General features: G+C 47.2%; 1 protein-coding gene across 1 annotated transcript in view; it reads right to left on the bottom strand.

Moving 5' to 3' along the window:
• The window catches only part of MAP1B (microtubule associated protein 1B), a 98116-nt gene that overhangs the window by 39233 nt on the left and 40165 nt on the right, over positions 1–18718 (bottom strand). The gene's annotated exons all lie outside the window — the stretch shown is intronic.

Below are 18718 nucleotides of genomic sequence, written 5' to 3'. Positions count from 1 at the left end.
CTGTGCATAAAAAAAAGCCTCCTCAGTGGAAATTATAGTTCAAGGTTTTGAAATAAGTACAGTACTATTGATCGAATAATGGATGTAGAATCATTAAAAAGAGGCTTTGCAAATGAAGCAGAAAGAAATAAAGATCGATTTAGACTACAAGTTATAGTCAAATGTTTTTAAATAGCTGCATAAAAGGTATCCCACACAAGCTATCATTCTACCTATTCATAAATACCCAAGAAGTTGTTAAAAATAGGTACCTGACTTAATCTAGCCCTTCAATTAATGACTATATTTTACTTACAAATAGGGGTTTCAGATCCTACTAACTGATCATTTCAAGCATTGCAGAGTCAAGACACATTTCCAAAGAATGACCAAATAGGGTTGGTTATCTTAGGAGTAGTGAGGGTCCCAACTATAGAGACAGATAAGAAAATAGGAGATGAAACCTGTCAGCCGTTCTAGAATAGTGGTTCCTGGTCCTGGCTGACCATCAGAAACATACAAGGTGCTTGTTGTGAAAGTTCCATGTGGCGGGACCCCTTCTAGACCCAGTATATCAGAATCTCTTGAGTCAGCACTGAAATTTGTGACTTAAAAGCCCTGGGTGACAATTCTGACCACTGGGCAGACGAAGATCTGCTCCAGGGCTGGGTGCGGGGCTGACCTCCCTAAAAGCTTCCCTAGGGACCCTTTAAATCCTAAGTTTCAGCGATTTATAACCACGTACAAGCAACTCCTCTGAGAAAGTTCTCGGAACTTATCAAGATAGCCGTCTCTAGGATTTGAAACGTGAGATGATCTAAGGGGCTCTCCACAAGTTAGAACATAGGAAAAGAAAGAAGCAGCACCCTGGAATGAAAGAAAACCTCCCGCCAGGAGGAAGCCAGGAGAGCAAAGAGTAACAGAAGTCTGGAAGGAGCTGGAAGCCAACTGGAGAGCAGGAACAGGTGACTAGGCAAAGGTGGGTTTTATTTCATGATCAGAGGTTTATTCAATCCACCCAGTCCCAAGAGGGTGCCAACCATGAGCATGGCCCTAGAGCTGTGGTGTGATGGTCAGCAAAAGGAGCAGGGTGGCTGGCACTGTCACTGCTGTGGCTCGGGTTCCATCCCTGGCCCTGGAACTTCTGCATGCTGCGGGTGTGGCCAAAAAAAAAAAAAAAGTGCCGGATGACTCTGGTTTCCAGGCTCACTCTGGCAGAGGAGGGGAAGCACCCAAGGGAGTAAGTGGGGGGTTTAGGAAGATTTCCGGATTAAGACGGCATCTAGATGGGAGCTAAAAGATGGACGGGAAAAAAGCAAGAAGGCGTACAGCCAGGAGCTCCAAGCCCTGGAAAGAAGCCATCAGGGTTGGGGAGATCTGGTCCGATTAGAAAGCCTATGGCCAGTAACCCAGGTTTGTAGAAATGTGAATTTGGATGGGTCCATTCCAAACCCGTCTTACAGATATACACATTAAGGTTCAGAAAGACGAAGGGACTTGTCCAGAGTCACACGGCAAGATAATCGGAGAGCCCGGAGTCAAACCTGGGTATCCCAGCAGCCAAGCTTCTTCCCCTCCTTGGAGGACCACTGCAGAGGCTGAAGATGCTCCCACAGGGGCCCGGGAGCCCACAGCTCTGGGATCCAGGTGCCTCCCTCCTGCACTCCCTCAACCCCGCAGCAAACGGGAGCATTCCACTGCGTGATAGCATCTCAAGTGACATAAACGGTGTCTGATTCTCATCTAGATATTGCTCAGATTCCTTATCCGAAGCCAAAGAAGAGCTGCAAGAGAAGCAACTTGAGCTCAGTTCTTAGGTTACCAGCGAAGGCAAAAACATGGGACCTCATCCACTTAGGCTAAAACTCTTGGTCCCACAGCCTCTCTTCTTTGAGAATAAGAGACCAGAAAACATAACTGCCTTATTTATAAAATGACATCCAGGGGAGCCGGGGACCCCTATCACAGAATGCCCGGGAGGTCTCCTCTCCTCAGGCTCCTCTTTTCCCACCTTTGGAGACCCCTCTCGGCAAACTCCAAAGAACGGAGAGAACGGAAACCCTCACGCCCGCACTGGAAGGCTTCAAGCCGGGTGGCATCATCACCCCTGAGCAGCACTCACTGTGCTGTAATTCACATCCCCTCGTGTGTATTCATAAAATGGAAAGGTCTCTGAATGAAGCGGGAAGTGTATTTTCATGATAATGATTTAGTATTGACCAAGTCCCTACTGTGTCGGGTCCCTCACGATGCAAGTGAACCAAAGCCTCCGGGCTCCACCGAAGCGAGAGCATCTCAGGAGGGGAAATTATGTGATGATCCTTATATTTCTCTAGAAAGATGGCATAATCCTGGCCATAAAGTAAGGCATGTAACCGCAGAGAGTAAGGTGGTAAGCTGTTTATAAAGACTATTTCATTTTTTAATTACAAACTTCCTTTTTTAAAAGAAGGTTGGAGTTTCCGTTGTGGCACAGCAGAAATGAGTCCAACTAGGAACCATGAGGTTGTGGGTTTGATCCCTGGCCTCGCTCAGTGGGTTAAGGATCAGGCATTGCCGTGAGCTATGGTGTGAGTCGCAGATGAGGTTGGGATCTGGCGTTGCTGTGGCTGTGGTGTAGGCTGGCAGCTGTAGCTCCAATGGGACCCCTGGCCTGGGAACCTCCATATGCTGCAGGTGCGGCCCTGAAAATTCAAAAGACAAAAAAATAAAAAAATAACAAATAAAAGGTTTTCCTTTTCTTGAGACTCCTCCAAGGAGTGAGATAAAGGAGGAGAAACAGAAGATGCTGTCCGCATCATGTCGTGACCCTCACATCAAAGATTTTTCAAGTCAGTCCCTCTGAAAAGATGTCAGGGGAAATGCAAAGGTCTTCAGATTGTCACATGGACAAAATGAATTTCATAGGAAATTAAAAAAAAAAAAAAACTTCTGCCTCTGTTTTTGGCTTTTTTCCCTTTCTCCCCAGCTCAGACACTCATCCTGTCAATCACACCGATGTGGCCGTGACATGCCACACCCAGGGTCACAGAATGTGAGGTCTTACGAACCACAGGGTCAGTCCAGTACCTTCCACCTTGTAGGGAGTGACACAGACCTGAAGGCCCAATGAGGTTTCTGAACTGCTGTCAATTTTGGTTCTTTCAACACTTTTTTTTTTTTTTAACCATCAACAGAGCCAAGTGAGAGGTGAGGGTGCAGAAATCCCCAAGGGTGGGGAAGAAGGGCAGAGAAGTCAGGAACAGCACCCCCACAACTTTCCCCGTCAGTCCATCTGCCAGACTCCCGGCTGTTAAGGGGCAAGAGGCCTTTTATTTTTTATTTTTTGCTTTTTAGGGCCACACCTGTGGCATATGAAGGTTCCCAGGCTAGGGGTTGAATCAGAGCTATAGCTGCTGGCCTACACTGCAGCCCCAGCAATTCCAGATTTGAGTCGTGTCTGTGACCTACTGACTGAGCAAGGCCAGGGATCGAACCCGCTTCCTTATGGATCCTCGTCAGGTTCGTTAACTGCTGAGCCACGAAGGGAACTCCCAAGAAGTCTTTTAGTTGAAAAAAGTCTCAGAGAGAGAAGCATTCCCATTCATCCATCTCTTTACTGTCACACTGGTACTAGTACTAATTAAGCGATTTCTTACAAGTCTGTCTGATGTGACCTGTATTTATTTTATTCTATTATTTTTTGTGTGTGTGTGGCCATGCCTGTCCCCAGGCCAGGGACTGAATGCAGCCCGAGCTGCTGCAATGACAACGCCACTGCACCACAAGGAACTTCCCGATGTTGCCTATATACATACCTCGTGCAGCAGGGCTAGTTTCTCCAAAACAGCCTGAAAATAATATATTCTATAAGAACACGAGTGCATTACGAGGCTATGGAATGGATATGAAAGAAAGCACTACAGAACTATCAGCCACAGGGACAGTTATGAACCTTTGTCACCTGAACAGATTGCCAAAAAAAAAAAAAAAAAAAAAAAAAGGTTATTTCTAAACAGTGTAATCAGCCAGTCTATTCCCAGCCCACATCCAATTCCCAGACAACAGTCAAGGCTGCTGAAATAACTGCCGTTATTTCCAGCCCGGCAAAATAAATAGAGGCGCAAAGAAAAGTATAACTTGTAGTAAAAGGAAAAGGCTTAATACTATTGCTCTTGATTAAAGATGTTGTGCTCCGTTCAGAGTCTTTTCAAAAACAGCTGGGAAATGGCTGCAGGAAGTCGTTCTGCTTGGGGCAGGTTGAGATCCAGCCCTCCCCCCGCAAGCCCCCCCAACCCCTGTCCCTAAAGCACAGACCTCTCCCTGCTGCTTCCCCCATCTCCTTTGTGCTCAAAGTAAAAACAAAAATACCAGGAAGATTTAAGAATGGATTGAAACCTCCCCAGGCTCTGTTCAAACACACATTTTTTGCCCTCTGCCAACAAAAACGAAAACGGCCCTCACATTTTGGCTAGAGAAGAAACCATACAAAGATGAGGAAGCAGAAAAGGAGCGAATCGGGCATGATTCTGATGAAGCCCCTTCCTCAACCGGGTGAAAAAGCATGATTTCGGGTGCACAGAGGCCGCATGTGGCCCACAACCACGAATAAGGCCTGGATCTCGCACTGTTCGTGAAACACTGTTCTCCTTAAGATCGGACTTGGACTCAGACAGGAACTTGGTGTGAGACTCTAGTTCCTTAAGGCCCCTGAAATCCCCGCTGAATCTTCGTACATGTCCCTTTCTTCATTTGCATCCTTCACTGACTACCAGGCTCCCCTGCAATCCATCAATGCCAACTTTTAATGAACATTAAGAGAATCTAGAAGGCCCTTCTTCCTCCAGGGCATAAGCTAAACCACTGGTCTAATGGTGTTTTATCAACAACATAAGCACAATATGTCAACCTAAAACAAATAATTTCACATACAGGGCCCAAGCTACCAGCCCTTAGGAAATTAGCACCCAGCAACCCTCTTCCCTGTGTTAATATATCCTATCTGCCTACTTGGGAGCTTCCAGAACCTGGATATTTTTGCTCCTTCCAAAGACTCAGAGAGTTGTCGCTGCTTTGAAGGATTCTTAAGAAATAAGTGCAAATACAGGCAAAATGGAGTGGTAATCCAGCATTCTAATTCCTAAACATCCTTCTTCAATGAAAGATCACCTCTCTCTCTACAGCCTTTTTTTGGAGACAGATTTTTTTTCTCTAGGCTTCTTTTGTGTGTACGTGTGTGTCTTTTTAGGGCCGCGCCCACAGCATATGGAAGTTCCCAGGCTTGGGGTCAAATCGGAGCTGTAGCTTCCAGCCTACACCATAACCACAGCAACACCAGATCCGAGCCACATCTGCAACCCACACCACAGCTCATGGCAATGCAGGATCCTTAACCCACTGAGCGAGGTCAGGGATCAAACCTTCGTCCTCATGGATACTAGTAGGGTTGTTTCTGCTGAACCACAACAGGAGCTCCCTTTTTTTCCAGTCCTGATTGGGTAAGTCCCCTTCTCTCTATAGAGACTGAAAGAAGCTGTGGAGAAAGCAGACCTGAGTTCAAATCCCAGTGTTGCAACTTGCTTTGAAGGATTCTTTGACCTTGTCAAAGAATAGCTATGACCTTGGGGAGATGACTACATCTCTCTGACCCTCAGGTTCCTCGTTATTAAATGGGAATAACAGGACCCACACCTCATAGGGCTGAAATGAGGACTAAATGACGTCCTGTTCCTTAGGAGTCTGGCATGTGGGTGCTCACTAACCGGGTGAAGCTATCATTAATATAATAATTAGAATCGGGTATGTTGCCCAAATCCCTAGCTTCCTGCATAAATGAACCCTTTCAATATCAAAACACATAACCCCCCGAGCCCAAATTCCCTGCCTCTCAAAGATGCTCTGATCGTCTCTGTTCAGTATCTTTCACCCATCAGCACTGGTTCCCAAACTGCTTTGCCCTGAGAGTCTTAGAAGAGAAACAGCACGGAGTATTGTCCACCCTAACCTGACCTGCCACTTCCTTTTTCATTTCCACTGGGCCAAGTTTTAGATCTCATTAGGAAGTCACCCAAATCCCAAGCTGTCATTGCTTTACTAATTGTTGCATCAGTGACCCTCTCTGAATTATGTTACCTCTTTTAAATCTTGGAACGCCCCTGTAGCTAAGAATTGTCATTGTTCCCATTTTGTGTACCAGGAAACCAGGACGCAGTAGATCTAATAAGGACTTTGTGGTTCTTCTGGTTCCAACGTCTGTGGCCATTTCTCTGCCCAATTGGGGGACAGTGTTTTCTCTGACATCACAGGGGCGCAGAGCAAGACCAAAGACCTTGAGTGCCTCTGGAGTGTCCAAGCGGAAAGGGACTCTCCCGAGCAGCCAGGACAGCCTCCCTCCCCACCTGCACCCATGGCACAGATGCAAGACCTGAACAATGATGAGGAGATCATCCTGAAAGTCACACAACTAAAACACCATTGAAAGCGACCCTATTCGGCCATGTGACAATTCCCTGTGTGTCCATCAGGAAGGGAACCGGGTCGCATTTTCCAAATACCTCTTTTTCTTCTCTCCAGTTGCCTCAGTCACCTAAATAACTGGGTGAAATCAGGACAAGATTTAAGGTTCCTTTTGTTTGGCATCATTCTGGAGTTTCCCACTCTCCCTTACTAAAACATCAGATTACAAGGACTATAATAAAAATCAGATGAAAATGTAATAAGAGCTAGCACTGTGCAGGTGCTTTCTACGTGCAAGGCATTGTTCAAAGTGCTCTGCAGGTATTATTTCCTTTAACACGGTCATTTCCCACAGTCTAGGGCAATTACTGGAAGCCTCGGCCTTTGCTTCTCCAGCCATTGCTTCATCCCCTCATCAGGATGGCCATGAATCTTATGCGGCAGGTATGGGTTGTCTAGTCATCTTTCCCACTTTTAAGGAAGAAGATGCATACTTCCTTTTAGGTCTTGCTGCTCACTTGTCCCTGATCCGCCCTCCTTCCCTATAATCAAAGCTGTCCCGAAGTTCCCATTGTGGCTCAGTGGTTAGCAAATCTGATTAGGAACCATGAGGTTGTGGGTTCGATCCCTGGCCTTGCTCAGTGGGTTAAAAGATCTGGCATTGCTGTGAGCTGTGGTGTAGGTTGCAGACGAGGCTCGGATCCCATGTTGCTGTGGCTGTGGTGTAGGCCGGCGGCTATGGCTCTGATTCGACCCCTAGCCTGGGAACCTCCATACGCCGCGGGAGCAGCCCAAGAAATGGCAAAAAGACAAAAAAAAAAAAAAAAGCTGTCCCACCCAGTCAGTCCCCTTGGAGGGCGTGGGAGCCCATAGCCAACGGTCCCTGAGATCCCATCTCCAGCCTGTCCCTTGCCTCCCACTGTCTCTGACGTACGACTGCAGCTGTTGACCTGTGTTTTGCTACTATCTGCCTTTCAAATAAGTTCATAAAAGAAACTAAATAATAAATTGGAGATTTGTGTTTAAAACAAGGATAATGAAGGCCTTTGATTAACCCCACAGAACCACAGAAAAGCAACTCAGTAATATCACTGATGGCCCTAGATGCTGGTACAGGGCCTCTCAGTTGATTGTCTCGAGATTTTTATAAACACCATCCTCTCAATGCAGAGTGAAAAATCACGTCTTTGGGCAGGAAAACTAGGTCAAGACAGATGTAAAAGCAACGTGCTGATTTGCATACGGCTACAACCGAAGTCAGTCCATCATTCATACATCTGTTCAACACACACTTACTAAGTAAGCACTGACCAGTCGCTGGTCCCTGGGCCCCTGGCCAGTTCAGGTGGGTGTGGGCAGCTCACAATCCACTGCCCGTATAAATAAGCCTACAGGGAAATGATGAGGAGCTGGGATGGTGGAAGGTCTGCTCCATGAGATGCTGCTGCTTCTCCACTCTGACTCATACGGTCTCCCTGGCCTCCCTCTCCTCATCTGTGCCATGGGTGCAGGGGGGGAGGGAGGTTGTCCTGGCTGCTTGGGAGAGTCCTTTTCCACTCGGACACTCCAGAGGCACTCAGATTCTTTGGTCTTGCTCTGCACCCCTGTGATGTCAGAGAAAACACCGTTCCCCACCCCGTGTGCAAGGAAACGCATGGCCACAGACATTGGAGCCAGAAGAACCACAAAGTCCTTATTAGATCTACTGCGTCCTGGTTTCCCGGTACACAAAATGGGAACAATGACAATTCTTAGCTACAGGGGCGTTCCAAGACTTAAAAGCAGTAACGTGAGCACCGTGGTGGAAAGCGCCACACGAATGTGAATTCCCACTCGCATCCCTCATGGGTAACCATCCTCTCCAGGATCAGGAGTCGGCAGCTCACCTTTCTCCTGTGCTTAAGCATCTCTATCGCATTTGACGCTCTGACCACTCAATGAGCTCATACTGCCTTTTACTGTGGGGCCACGCTACTACCGTCCATGGTAAGGCTGCTTTTTGTTTTTATTTTATTTTATTTTATTTTATTTTATTTATTTATTTATTTTTTGTCTTTTGTCTTTTTGTCTGTTGTTGTTGTTGCTGCTGTTGTTGCTATTTCTTGGGCCGCTCCCTCGGCATATGGAGGTTCCCAGGCTAGGGGTTGAATCGGAGCTGTAGCCACCGGCCTACACCAGAGCCACAGCAACGTGGGATCCGAGCCGCGTCTGCAACCTACACCACAGCTCACGGCAACGCCGGATCGTTAACCCACTGAGCAAGGGCAGGGACCGAACCCGCAACCTCATGGTTCCTAGTCAGATTCGTTAACCACTGCGCCACGACGGGAACTCCTGCTTTTTGTTTTTAAGAAGATGCGATTACTTAAATTTCCTACCTTCCTCTATCGTCTTCTGGGTCCATCGGGAAATGTTCATTTAGCCAGACAGATTTCTGTGTTGTCTCCAAAACTGAACGTGTAGCCCCACAGGGGGCTTAAGAAAGTGCATACAGAAGAGAGTGAGGCTGAGGAGCCAGGAGGGGCAGGTGTCGCTGGCAAGGTCCGTACCTCCCAGGCTGGCACTTTCGCCCTTCCCGCAGGCTGGGGTAGCAAGCAGGATGGCACACAAACGCCATAAAGAAAAATCAGTGCTTTGGAAGCAGAGGGAGTAAAATCCAGAGAAGAGGTTGGAGGGAGAGGTGGGAGCCTGAGGAGCTGCATGTGTGTTCAAATGCAAACCCTTCAACTCCCCAGGTACTCTTTCTGTTGAATGGTCTGTAGAAAGGCTGCTCAAAAGTGAGGGCGGAAACTCAGGAAATGAAGTGATTTAGGGCTTGTTGTAAAATCAGCCCCCACAGGAAAACAAACTTACAGCTACCAAAGGGGCAAGGGAAGGGATACATTTGGAGTCTGGGATTAACAGATACACACTATTCTATATAAAACAGATAAACAACAAGAACCTACTGTACAGCACAGGAAACTCTATTCAGTATCTTGTAATAACTGAAATGGAAAAGAAGCTGAAAAAAGAGTATGTATAACTGAATCACTTTGCTGTATACTTGAAACACTGCAATCAGCCATACAGTAAGAGAAAAAGAATATATATGCTTTTAGAAAAAACCCATCACCATGGAGCAGAGAACATCACTGCTCTGCTGAGTTTGCTGATGCTGGGAACACGGAGTGGAGACCCTGCGTATGGATGTGAGAGCCTGGCAACTATGGCTGCGCAATCCCCTGATGAGAAACGTTACCCTGTGCAGACTTGAACACTCTGTCCTCGTTACAGAGAGATTTTCATTTAATCCGTAACATATTTTTTTTTGTTGTTAGCATAACTACTAAAACTTACAAGGACAAGAATACGCAAAACTACAACCTCTGTTTTTGAGCCATGACACTCTCACTAAATCATAGTCTCAGTCACTGCTTTTGTAGGCCAGTCTGCAGCTTCAGCACCATCAATGGCTCCCCAGTGCCCTCAGGATAAAATCCAAGCTCCTCAGTCTAGAATATAAGCCCTTCTCCAAGCTGGCTCTTTGCTACATTCTGGGGGGAGCGAGATGTACAAAACGTGGGATTAACACTCTTGAGGAGGTTAACATTCTACTCAGCGAGGCTGGATTATTGCACATCAAATTTTTTTTGGTTTTTGTGTGTGTGTCTTTTTGCCATTTCTTGGGCCACTCCCACGGCACATGTAGGTTCCCAGGCTAGGAGTCAAATCGGAGCTGTAGCCACTAGCCTATGCCAGAGCCACAGCAATGCGGGATCCGAGCTGCATCTGTGACCCACACCACAGCTCACAGCAATGCTGGATCCTTAACCCACTGAGCAAGGCCAGGGATCAAACCTGCCACCTCATGATTCCTAGTCGGATTCGTTAACCACTGAGCCACGACGGGAACTCCTCAAATGTTTAAAATATACTGGCAATAATATATGCCAGTATATAATCAAGTCCCAGGCCAGGGAAGGGACATAGTGGGTAAGGCTGTGGGTTCATCTTCATCAGACTCCCCAGCCCCCCATTTGTATTCTCTTTAGAAAAATAGTTTCTCTATTTATCTCTATCTATCTGGAGTCTAGAATAATCTAGGCTTTGGTGCACCCTGATGACATTCAGGAATGTGCAGCGTGCTGGGATGTACCAAGGCAAAGCTTCCACAGATAAGAGATTCCTGGGTTAGAAGATGCTCTCGCGATGGGCAGAGATCAACAGGCGCTGCTGGGCTGTCTGTTGACAGCACACAAAGGGAAGCAGTGAGAGAGTCCAGTCCTGTGGGATCCCAGAACCCATGGCCCTGGGGAGCAGAGGCCCCCAGGAACGAAGCAGAGTCCCGGTTCCCCAAGCCCAGCCACAGGGGGCGCTACAGTTGCCAGCCTGGAGGCCTGTGCCCCTTGCACCCTTTCCCTGTGCTCATTTATTCCTAAGACCCTGGCTGGCAAAGTTCATGAGCTCCGCTGGACAGGAGGGATGCTGGGCACAGCCAAAACCACGGGGCTCTCTGTTCCCCCACATCCCTCTGACTCTCGCCTGCCCGTGGCCATCTGTAGCGGCCAAATTACCTACAAGTTGTCAGATCTCCTTTCGTGTTGTTGAGGCACTACCTCCATGTCTGTTTACAAATAGATGAAGCTGTTAACGGCAAACTGGAATGGGACCAAAAACCTTCAACTGGTCCAAAAATATGTCAGCCTAACACACACTTGGAGCGGAGTCACTTAGTCTGTGTGGCATTACACGGGGCCCTGAGCGGGGCCACTGCCATTCCTTGGCCGAAATCCTGTCCCCTCTGCTCATGAGAACATGTCATGTACACCCCGTTTCTAGGGAACACAACAGCCTCCTGTCCACTGTGACAGATGCTCCAGGGTGAGCGAGGAAGAGGAAACAGGTCATCAGGACAATGAATCCCCCAGTGGAAATATAAGCAAAGTAATAATGATTCTACCCCAATCCACTTTGTTTTGGTTTTGCTTTTGTTCAATATATGGGAGAGCTGCAGGGTGTTTTAATCAAGAACTACTTCCTGTCATTTCAACGTACAGGTTTTAGTCAGCATTTGTGTATTGAATGTCATCTAAGGAAGAGATTTTTCTTCTTTTTCTTTCTTTTTTTTTTTTTTTTTTGCCTTTTTAGGGCCACACCCACAGCCAATGGAAGTTCCCAGGCGAGGGGTCGAATTGGAGCTGTAGCTGCCAACCTACACCACAGCCACAACAACGCGGGATCCAAGCCACGTCTTCAACCTACACTGCAGCTCATGGCAACGTCGAATCCTTAACCCACGAAGTGAGGCCAGGGATTGAACCTGTGTCCCCATGGATACTAGTTGGGTTGTTACTGCTGAGCCATGATGGGAACTCCAGAAGCGATTCCTTTTAAATGGACATTGCAAAATCAACAGCACAAGCTTTGGGAGGGAATCTGTGCAGGACACGCCCCTCGGGGTCACAGCTGAGAGCTGGAGATGTTCGGGGCCTTTCCATCCTCATTTGCTAGTCAAAGTCGACCTGCAGAGTCAAAGTCTCTAAACGGAGGGATGTCCTCTCTGTTCTTGTTTGAGGACCAAGAGCAGGGAACTCGGGAAATGAACAAGGGGAAGTGGACTGACTCTGACATCTTCCCGGGTTTATATTCCTGACTGCCTGTCTCACTTATCCACCACCACCCAGAGCCACACACCACCCCGTTGCCTGCGGTCCCCGTCCCTATCAGTCACCACCACACCAAGTCTAAGGCCTCAATTCCGCTTGTCTTCACTTCACTTTCCAGTGAGATATTATGGGAGACCGGTACCCACAGAAATGGCAAACCACTATTGCTTCTAGGAAAATATTTCCTGACTTGAACCAATTCAAAGGCCTCCTACCTTCGCATGATTAAATTTCAGTGAGGGATGCGTGTCAAAACAAGTGTGGTTCCTGCGTATTTGTGAAACAGCTTCCAGCGGGATGTGGGTGCGAGTCTGGCACCCCCACTGCCTGCCCCTCCCTCCCGGGACACGGTGAGCAGCGCAGCCTGTTGCCAAGTAACAGAGCAAAGAGGACCTGTGGCCTCGCGTGTGTCCATGGCTCGGGAAGAAGACAAATCTGTGCAAAAAGACTCGGCCAATCCAAGGTAACTGAGCAAATGCTTGTCTACATCGTCTGGTCAGAATTCAGAGAGCCAGACGCGAGACACAGCCACCGTGCAATTTCCTGACTGACTTTTTTTTTTCTTAAACTCACTCCTGGGACCCTGGATGGGCTTTCTTCTCAGACTTCAGACAACCTGGGTTTCCTTGTGGCTCTTCTGGTGGAACCATGTTGCTACTTTCCATTACAGTGACGCCTGGGGCCACACGGGTTTCAGAGGCCTGGCTTTTCACCACTCTCACGTGAAATGGTATTTTTCAACAAAAGCTATATTTTTTTGAAAGAACCTAATTTATTTACAAGAAGTGCTAGCACAAAATAACATAGGAGTTTCCAAAAGCTGTCTTGTGTGCTGTTCTTTTCCCCTCACGGACCTGCCAGTGGTCAACGTAAGACTCAGGGTGGGAAGGGGTAAGACTAGGATTGGATCCCTGGGTTTTATAGAAAAAACAAGCTCTCACTTTGAGAAGTGAAAGGCTGACTGCTGATGGCTTTCCACCCCTAGGGGGGAAAAAAAAATCTGGCTTTTATGTATATAAAGCAGATAGGAAAATCTATACCAGGCGGGATAATCTATGTACACACCTGCCAGAACGCTGTTCTAATCTGTACCTTTAAAAAAAAACTCTCCAGAGTTCTCGTCAAGGCTCAGCGGAAACGAATCTGACTCATATCCACTAGGACACAGGTTCGATCCCCGGCCTCTTTCAGTGGGTTAAGGATCCGGTGTTGCTGTGAGCTGTGGTGTAGGTTGCGGACAAGGCTCGGATCTGGCGTAGACCAGGGGGCTACAGCTCCAACTGGACCCCTAGCCTGGGAACCTCCATATGCCGCGGGCGTGACCCTAAAAAATAAGACCAAAAATAAATAAATAAATAAAAAGAACTACCCTTAGAGTTCCCTGATAGAACAATCCAGCATTGTCATCACTGTGGCTGAGGTTCAGTCCCTGGCCCAGGAATTTGCACATACCTCAAGCACAATCCCCACTCCCACTTTTTTTTAAATTGAAAAATAAAAAATAAAAACAACCACCCTCCAAACTCACTGTGGAATTCTGCACTGAATCCTACAATAGTAAAAGGACATTAGTGGAAAAAATGGAAATCTGTGGTTTCTTGAATAGCATTCTACCCATGTTAATTCCTTAGTTTTGGGAAAGGAGCCACGGTTACAGAACCTGTTAACATTCGAAGAAGCGCATGAGGGGTCTAGAGGAACTTTCTGTACTATCTTTGCATAAATCCCAAATTATTCAAAATTCTGTACATCTAACATCTATGATTTTTCTGGAAATCTAAAGTTATTCAAAAATAAATGAAATGTCAAAAAATAAAATTACTAAAAAAAATTAAAAAATAAAAATCATTATAAAAATTAAAAAAAAAAGAAAGAAATAAAAGAAATGTCAAACGTGATGAAAAACACGCTCCGTCCAGACACAGTGGTTATTGCCTACCTGAGAAACAAGGGGAGGAGTTGTGACAACCAAGGAGGGTCAGAACCAGGACCCTTGGGTCAGGCCAGCCCCACACTGCAGGGTTGGGAGCCTGCCTACACCAGCAGCAAAAGCACGCCCCTCTCAGTCTCACAGAGGTGGGTTTTCTAAACCTTAAACAAATCGCAAAGCAAACGCATGACCAGTGCAGACACTTTGGATGCGCCAAATAAAGCAGCAGCTAGCTTTCACCTATGCTCACCTTCCCCAGACACAATCCTTATTGTTCACCTTTCATTATATTTCATTTCTACATGAACATTTTTTATATAGTTGATGGCATATTGGAAATGCAGTTTTGTGGTCCTGCTTTCTTCACTTAATGGTCCTTCATAAGAGACTTCCTGACATGAACCCAAAGCTTTGCAAGCACCAGCTCCACGGGGCACAAGCTATACAGCTCACCGAACCAGATACCCACTGGGTGCCCCATCAGGGTGCATCAAAGTTGTGGGTGAATACCACGGGATGGTGGCTTGAAGAAAGAAATCAGTCTTGTATTCAGTTCTTTTGGGTTTAAGTTACTCCTCACTTGTAAATTAAGCAGAACGGGTTGTTCTAGAATGTTTGGGTCCGTTTTGGCTTTGTGGCCAGTTAATGATGCCTAGAATAAAATGCCAGTGACCACCAGAGAAAATCTCAGGCCATGAGGAAAGAGCATGTAAATTAAGTGCTCAGAGTAATATGAGAAAACAATCTGAAATAGATACTGAACCAGTAATTAGGGAATAAAGTAAAAGCAGCAGACATCAAGACCTAAAAACTATGATGGTGTTTTCAATGAGCAGACTGCTGGGTTTGTACATTAAGTCAACATACTCATTTTTGGGTGTTTTTGTTTTTGTTTTTGTTTTTTTGCTTTTTAGGGCCGCACCTGCGGCATATGGAGATTCCCAGGTCAAATTTGAGCTACAGTTGCCAGCCTACACCACAGCCTCAACAACGCCAGATCCGAGCCGCGTCTGACACTTGCACCACCGCTCACAGCATTGCAGGAGCCTTAACCCACTAAGCGAGGCCAGGGATTGAACCCGCAACCTCACGATTCCTAGCCGGATTCATTTCTGCTGCGCCATAACGGGAGCTCCACGTACTCATTTTTGTAAAAAATCTAAGTGGGAACGAATATCAGCCTAATTTTAAGAAATGGATGAAGACCTTTGTATGTAAAAGATGCAGAAATGACTTAGGCCCAGCTCCTACTGGGGAAAATGGGACCCCACATGATCTATCCACACACACACACACACACACACACACACACACACACACACACACACAGTCAAACCCTAAAATAAACTTAATCCTGCCAAGGTTTCCTTCTCTATGGTGCACTCAACTGGCTACATCGATATTCAGGGAAAAAACACAAACATACACAGAAAAGGTGGCGCTGTGGAATGAATTTAAATTCTTATTTTTTGAATTGCATTTGTCCCACTTCCTCCCTTCTGGCTTCGGGGCACATGTGGAGCTGGAAGAGAAAACCTCCCTTTTGCTCCCCACCTCCTGCCCCTACCCCAACTCCATTTCCTTTTTCTTTTTTTTTTTTTTTTTGGCCCCCCCCCCAGGCATATGGAGTTCCCCCGGGCCGGGGATCAGATCCGAGCTGCAGTTTCAACCTATATCGCAGCTGCAGCATTGCCAGATCTTTTAACCCATTGTGCCAGGCAGGGAATCAAACTTGCGTCCTGGTGCTGCAGAGATGCCACCAATCCTGTTGTGCCACAGTGGGGAACCCCCATTCCCCCGCCCCCATTTTCTGTTCCAACCCAGTTATCTCCATTGCTCTGAAGAAAAGTTCAGAAGAAGTGACAGAAGAGAACAGAGGTATCCCCACTGAGCAGACAAATTCTGTCCAGAAGGCATCCTGGGAGACTTTCAACAATATATGTGGAAAATCCAAGTTCTTCAATCTTCAGAAGCTGGACCAGAATCTTACTAATGAGCTAACAATCTTTTCAACGAAGGCAACTAATTAGCAAACACTTCTTGCCAAATTCAAGTAGCGTTCATCAGATTTATGTTGAAAGAACACAGTGAAATAAATGTCTATTTTGAAAAAAGAGAAAATGATTTTGCTTACCACCTGTCCTAAGTCTCAGCATGCCTTCTGGTACATTTTCCCAAGAGGGGATGAGTCATTTGGTTAGAAATAGGAAATTTCTTCCTTGTTAATGTGAAGAAACAGTGATGCTTAAGACCTCATGGGTCTTGAGACGCTTAAGACGATACTGCTTTCTGAAGTCTAGAAAGAACAGGATATGGTGGTGGAATTTAAACACCAGCATGTTCATTCAAAACATATTTAATGAGCATCTACTATGTGCCAGGCATCGTCTGGATGCTGGGAGATAGAGTGGAAAATCCAACCCAGTCTCAGCCCTGATTCAAGATGTTAGACAGGTTATCACACACACAATCACAGGACTCGGAGTGCTGTGAGGATGCGTGTTAGGAGAGCAGGAGGTCATCTGGGAGTCAGGGAAGGCCGGGTCCTGAAGCGTGAGCAGTAGTTCTCAGCCAGGTGGAAACAAAACTTGAGACCAGCCTGGACACTGTAAATGCGCCAGTTTGGAGACCACCGGACAAAGGACAAGACAGACACACTGTCATCTCCTGACCGTCCGATCGCAGCACCACCCGGGCTGCAGCTTTGTACATGAGATGCTCCTTTGGAACACAGTCCAAACTCATGCCCGGGCTTATTTTAACGAGTACAGCGGACCAGGAGCCTTTCCCCAAATGCTGTAAACACTCCCTCTTCTCTCCTGTTGCCTTTCCTATCTCAACGTCTCTCTCCTATGTGTGCGCTGAGTGAACCCCACGTCCTGCACCGGGGGTTCCCAGAGTCTGCTGAGCACTGGCATCAGCTGGTGAGCTCATTCACAATGCAGATTCCTGGACCCCACCCTTGGAGGCTCCGAGGCATCAGCCCTGGGATGAGACGCCTCAGGCATCTGTAGATTCAGGACAGGCATCCCCCTGCCAAGTGATTCTGATGGGAGTTTAACTATTCTGGCCTTTCTGCAGTGAATTTGAAAAGGAGAATATTCAAAACTAGCAGGATAGCATTAAGGATGGGTAGCCAATTCCTTAGAGGGCTACTAGCAAGACCTCCCTGGGTGTGTGCCCTTCTTTTGCACGTCCCCACTGGTCTCTATGATCAGAGGGGCTGAGAGGGTGTCCTCTGATTCCCCAGGGGACTGGAAGGAGAGAGGGCTTTAAGGGGCCCCATGCAGCCTCAGGGTGAAATGAAAGATTCCACAGAGTAGAGCTGCACAAGTGGCTTAACTAAGCTGGGTATGTTCTTTGGTTCCAGGGAAGCACTGCAAAAGAAGTATTTTAGGAATTATGTATTTTACGAACTAGTTCCTATTTTATTTCGTTTTATTTGATTTGCTTTTTTAGGGCCTCACCCTGGCTAGGGATTGCATAGGAATTTCCCAGGCTAGGGGTTGCACTGGAGCTACAGTTGCTGGCCTGCAGCACAATCACAGCAACGCAGGATGCGAGCCGAGTCTGCAACTTGCACCACAGCTCATGACATCACCGGATCCCAGACCCACTTAGTGTGGCCAAGGATGGAACCCACCTACTCATGAATACTCTTTGGATTCACTGCCACTGCGCCACAACAGGAACTCCTGGTTCCTATTTTAAAATCGTCATACCTCTCCTAACCACCACAAAATTTATTTATAATTAATACAGATCATTTGCTATCAACTAGGTAATGTTCTTATAAGAAATTGTTGCTATATTTAGGGAACTGTGCCGTTTCCCTAACTTGGGTGATTTTCCCTCCTCTGTACCCAAGAGACATTTTGGAAACCACTGCGCTGAACTCCACTTCGCAGAGACTCCTTTTCCAGCGCATGTTAACTTTTCCCGTGGGTCCCGTGAGAAAGCTTTGTTTCTCATCTATAAGACTGTCTGTGAAGACAGGCAAACTGGATCCTCCCTGGTCCACTCCACAGCCAGCAGGGTCTCCCAGCAACAGCCACCAATCCCCGCCTAGCTGGTAGTCACCGGTTTTCTCCCTGGACATCTCTCCCAAGTCCTCCCCTCCCAGCTGGCTACCCCCACACCACCGCTGATCTGCAGTGGCAGGAGAGGATGGCGGTCCTGGGAGGGCACGGGAACACTAGCCCATTCATCACCCAGCAGGGTGTCCTCTGTGGGCTTCACCCTGGACTATGGGCTTCCAGGGTCAGAGCCTGCTCTTCCCTCCCAGGCATCTCCCCGCTTCCCTTCTTTTTTTTTTTTTTGCTTTTTCAGGGCCAGACCCGAGGCATATGAAAGTCCCCAGGCTAGGGATCAAATTGGAGCTGCAGCTGCTGGCCTACGCCACAGCCACAGCCACGTCAGATCCGAGCCTCATCTACAAGGTATACCACGGTCAGAGCATCTGCCTGGGCTACGGAGCTTCCCTACCTAGAGAGCACCTTCCACGGGTATTTGAAGGGTTTCACATTGAGCAGGGAGTGGGCCCTGGTGCCAGACGGCCAGAGTCTGAGCCCCGGTTCCCTTCCTCACAGGCTGAGCGACCTTGAGCAGGCTACTTAACGACTCTGTGCCTCCATTTCCTCATGGTTAAATGGGGATAATAACAGTGCCTCCCCCTTGGGAGGTTGTGGGATTACCACAGTTAATACAGGTAAAGTGCTTGGAACAG

The sequence above is a fragment of the Sus scrofa genome, chromosome 16, assembly GCF_000003025.6.
Source record: "Sus scrofa isolate TJ Tabasco breed Duroc chromosome 16, Sscrofa11.1, whole genome shotgun sequence".
NCBI classification, from domain to species: domain Eukaryota; kingdom Metazoa; phylum Chordata; class Mammalia; order Artiodactyla; family Suidae; genus Sus; species Sus scrofa.
This window is presented reverse-complemented; position numbering and strand designations above follow the sequence as displayed.